Source organism: Gavialis gangeticus, unplaced genomic scaffold (assembly GCF_001723915.1).
Source record: "Gavialis gangeticus isolate Ggan-Ray unplaced genomic scaffold, GavGan_comp1, whole genome shotgun sequence".
Taxonomy (NCBI): domain Eukaryota; kingdom Metazoa; phylum Chordata; order Crocodylia; family Gavialidae; genus Gavialis; species Gavialis gangeticus.
Window position 1 is genome coordinate 80023145 of NW_017729025.1, and position 1808 is coordinate 80024952.

General features: G+C 43.6%; 1 long non-coding RNA gene across 1 annotated transcript in view; it reads right to left on the bottom strand.

Moving 5' to 3' along the window:
- LOC109298731 overlaps positions 1 to 1343 on the bottom strand; it is a 24407-nt gene extending 23064 nt beyond the window's left edge. The window contains exon 1 of the long non-coding RNA XR_002097688.1: positions 1331 to 1343. This is a non-coding gene — a long non-coding RNA (uncharacterized LOC109298731). The remainder of the gene's footprint in view (positions 1 to 1330) is intronic.
- Positions 1344 to 1808: the final 465 nt, after the last annotated feature.

Genomic DNA, 1808 nt, shown 5'->3' on the forward strand with positions numbered 1-1808 from the left:
CTGTGCCCCCACCCCACCTGGGCAGTGCCTGCTCCTGCCCCCTCCCTCACCATGGGGGGTGTTGATCTGCCCCACCATGCTCCTTCCCTCCCCTTCCGACTTACCAGCTGGAGGCAGTTCTTCAAGCTGTCGGCTCTGCTCCATGCTGTGCTGTGGCTGTGCAGAGCACGAGCATTTATCAGCCAATATCCAATACAGCAAATTTTCTTTATATCCGATCTGATATTGGACCAATGTATTGGTGCACCTCTATTAAAAACCCCTTGCATTTAAACACTTTCCTCAACATCAGCTTTGACAGGATATTTGCATGCATTAGGAAAACAAGAGTAAGAATACACAAATATAAATATCGTATATCTATCTTATTTCTTAAATATTGGGTACAGTTTTATTTCTTTCACCAAAGCTTGATGCTTTTATGATTCCATGATTCCTCTAACTAATGTTTTCTTCTGTTCTCTATATTTTCTTTCCTTAAAGCCTTCATTCTGTGGCCCTGCCAAACTGTCTACATTTACTTAAATTTTCATTTCCTCTGGAACTTGCTTCTTGCTCACAGTTAAAGTAACTTGAAAAAAAAAAGAAGAGATTTTACACTGAGACCAATTTCCAGTCTGTAATCTTCAGTTTAATATTGTTTTACCATTGACTTAATTCTCATGTTTCTGCTTGCTGAAAATATACCTGCTTAGTTTGGAAACATTAATTCACTTCAATGTCACATCTGTTTTTTTGTTGTTTTTTTTCTTAGCGTCTGGTCTGGCTCCTGTTATTAATTTCTATTTGCTGTGCATGAGCTTAATTTGTGCTTTGTTCTTGTTTTGTGTCAGATGGTGCTGATTACTCAAGGGACCACATCTCTTCTCCCTTGTGCCTCATGGTGTTGTTCACAGCATTAATATTTTGTGGCTAAAATCTTTTTCCCCTTCAAAAACACAAATACTAGTGGAAACCCTGGAGGGGAAAAAAGCCAACCTCCTAAACACTTTGGGCTAATTCATGCAACGGATAAAGCACTTCCAAGGCCATACTGATCACCTCTCAGGAGATGTTTGGCACTGCTGGATTTGATGTGTTAAAAGGTGTCCTTAACATTCCTCATGAGAAACATGTATGTACCACCACATAGAGGTGGTGCCCCTCTTTGCACTGTTTTCACTAAGGAATGAGGGACATGACCCAATGCTTTATTTATAACAGAAGCAAAATAATGACAATATTTTCCTTTAGACCTGTGACCTATGAACACCTTTCTAGAAATATTAATGAAACTCCACAATGACATTCAGAAGTATGTGTTTTCAGCCATTGTTTTTCATGTAGACACTTTGAGTCATAAAGATGTCAGGGCCCAGGTTTTCAAAACTGGCCACATCCACACGAGTGTGGCTATGTGGTATGTGGTGCTGCAGACCTACATACTGCACATTCAGGCATTTCCTGCACTGTTGCCTTGCAGCTCACTCGGTGGGAGGGGGTTGACTCCTGGCAATCCAGGAGTAAAAAAAAAAATGCAGAAAAAAAAAGCGGGGTGGTACACATGGGGACAGTGTGTGCTCCCCAATACCAGAGCCTGGCCAGCCGGAGCCACACTCCAGCTGCCATCCAGGCTCCAAGCTGCAGAATCGATGTGGCTGCAGCTTCCCCAGCCCCCAGAACCCCAAGTAAGGCCACCGGAGCCAGCAACTGTGATGGCCCCAGCCTCTCCTAGCCACAGTAACCTGACATATGCCAACCGGTGTGTGGCACAGGTGTTCCCTGGGGACAACTAGCATGGCACAAGGTGTCCCACTGCTAGTTGTCCC